The following is a 3,184-nucleotide window of genomic DNA, read 5'->3' as shown; positions in this document are numbered from 1 at the left end:
TGCCTTCACTCACACTCACATTCCAACCTTTGCAGTGTCCCCATCCGGTCATGCTGACCCAGCAACAGAACTGCAGTCTACACCCACCAACCCTGTCACCACCCAAGCAACTGCAACAGATGTCTCAGCAGCTGTTGCTAGGACCACCACCTTTGACGTCTCTGCAACAGATGGCCCAACAAGGCAGTCAATGCCAACACCACTCTTTAGCACCATCTCTCCTCAAGAATCTTCCACTGTTTTCCACATAGGTCACACTCAAGCCACACAGAACACACAAGAATCCCAAACCATGACGTTGATCTCCCCCATGACTGACACCATCAAGAAAGTCACAACTACAGCTGCTTCTTTTATACCCAGTGGATATTCACCTTCAGGAAGTGTTCCTCAGGATGCATCCACCACAGGTGAAGTGACAACCTTCACCCCAGCACCCTCTGGAGATGGTGACACAACCCAGGCCACAACCACAGGATTGTGGGCAGCATCAACCAGCCCTGACATCTCCCTGGAACCCTTAGGAGGAACATCACCTTCTGTAACAGGCACCATTCCTCACAAAACTACTGTAGTCTCAACAGTGGTGGGTCCAGGAAGACAATTGACATTGCCTTCTGCCAGTACCTCACCTGATGTCACACCAGCCATTACCCAAGCCCATCAGACTCAAGCCACAGAGACATCTGGAGAAACACAGACCAGCAAACAGGCCTCCTCCATCTCAGATGCCATCTCAGCGGGCACAGCTACCCCTTCCTCATCCATGGCAAGCAAAAGAACAACATCAGAAAGTGTGTCCTCAGAAACGTCCACCTCAGGTAGGATCACAAGCTTCTCACCGACTCCCGCCAGTGACAGCCAAACAACTCAGGGGACAACTGAATTCTTGTCTACCTCAACTAGTCATGATACCAGCCCAGGAGCCGAGGGTATGGTGTCTGTGATTGTTCCCAGCACTTTTTCCACCATCTCTAAGGTCTCAACTGCAGGGGAACTGATAGAACAGTCAAGCACAACTTCTTCTGGCACCTCTCTTCAGGAAATGTCAGCCAATCCCCACGTGCCTCAGACCTGGAGTATGGGAACTAATGGAGGATCTGAAACCATGAGCTCGGGGTCCTCCCAGGTGACTGACACCTTCTCAATGGTCACATCCCCACCTCTTTTATCCACACCAAATGGGCTCACATCTCCACAAACTGAGACCCACACCCTGTCACCTTCAGACAGCAGCAAAACCTTCATCTCCACCCCATTCAGTGACAGCTCCCACAGCCACACAATAATGCCCACCTTGTCACCTGGGACTATAGGAGGGCCACCTAGTGTTGGTTCCACCACCTTGAGAGCTGTGGCCTCGCATTCTCCTTCCACAGTTTTGTCCACCAGTGAAGAAGTTCTGACATCAAGCACAAGCTCAATCACCCAAGGGAACATGACCACAGTGGTCATTCCCCCTGTACATTCTGGCAGCATCTCTTTGACAGATACCACCCAAGTCCCCACCTCCTCGGTAGGTGTCTCAAACACACCCAGTTTTCAGCATCTTGCCACTACTCAAAGGATAACCTCCATCACCAGCCCCAGGACAAGGTCAAGCTCTATAATTCCTACCAATACCCCCAGCAGTGCAGCAAGCTCCACACTTACTGTAGCAGCTGAATCTACCTCCCACCCATTATCCAGGACCACTCCTGTGACCTCTTCAGAAACCAGCACTTCACAACCAATGATGGCTGATGCCTTCACTCACACTCACATTCCAACCTTTGCAGTGTCCCCATCCGGTCATGCTGACCCAGCAACAGAACTGCAGTCTACACCCACCAACCCTGTCGCCACCCAAGCAACTGCAACAGATGTCTCAGCAGTTGTTGCTAGGACCACCACCTTTGACATCTCTGCAACAGATGGCCCAACAAGGCAGTCAATGCCAACACCACTCTTTAGCACCATCTCTCCTCAAGAATCTTCCACTGTTTTCCACATAGGTCACACTCAAGCCACACAGACCACACAAGAATCCCAAACCATGATGTTGATCTCCCCCATGACTGACACCATCAAGAAAGTCACAACTACAGCTTCTTCTTTTATACCCAGTGGATACTCACCCTCAGGAAGTGTTCCTCAGGATGCATCCACCACAGGTGAAGTGACAACCTTCACCCCAGCACCCTCTGGAGATGGTCACACAACCCAGGCCACAACCACAGGATTGTGGGCAGCATCAACCAGCCCTGACATCTCCCTGGAACCCTTAGGAGGAACATCACCTTCTGTAACAGGCACCATTCCTCATGAAACTACTGTAGTCTCAACATCGGGGGGCCCAGGAAGACAATTGACATTGCCTTCTGCCAGCACCTCACCTGATGTCACACCAGCCATTACCCAAGCCCATCAGACTCAAGCCACAGAGACATCTGGAGAAACACAGACCAGCAAACAGGCCTCCTCCACGTCACACACCTTCTCAGCAGGCACAGCTACCCCTTCCTCATCCATGGCAAGCAAAAGAACAACATCAGGAAGTGTGTCCTCAGAAACGTCCACCTCAGGTAGGATCACAAGCTTCTCACCGACTCCCGCCAGTGACAGCCAAACAACTCAGGGGACAACTGAATTCTTGTCTACCTCAACCAGTCATGATACTAGCCCAGGAGCCATGGGAATGGTGTCTGTGATTGTTCCCAGCACTTTTTCCACCATCTCTAAGGTCTCAACTGCAGGGGAACTGACAGAACGGTCAAGCACAACTTCTTCTGGCACCTCTCTTCAGGAAATGTCAGCCATTCCCCACATGCCTCAGACCTGTAGTATAGGAACTAGCGGAGGATCTGAAACCATGAGCTCGGGGTCCTCCCAGGTGACTGACACCTTCTCAATGGTCACATCCCCACCTCTTTTATCTACACCAAATGGGCTCACATCTCCACAAACTGAGACCCACACCCTGTCACCTTCAGACAGCAGCAAAACCTTCATCTCCACCCCATTCAGTGACAGCTCCCACAGCCACACAATAATGTCCACCTTGTCACCTGGGACTATAGGAGAGCCACCTGGTGTTGGTTCCACTACCTTGAGAGCTGTGGCCTCGCATTCTCCTTCCACAGTTTTGTCCACCAGTGAAGAAGTTCTGACATCAAGCACAAGCTCAATCACCCAAGAGAACATT

This window comes from Eulemur rufifrons, chromosome 7, assembly GCF_041146395.1.
Source record: "Eulemur rufifrons isolate Redbay chromosome 7, OSU_ERuf_1, whole genome shotgun sequence".
Classification (NCBI taxonomy): Eukaryota; Metazoa; Chordata; class Mammalia; order Primates; family Lemuridae; genus Eulemur; species Eulemur rufifrons.
The sequence above is the reverse complement of the archived record's forward strand: the minus strand, read 5'-3'. Positions refer to the sequence as shown.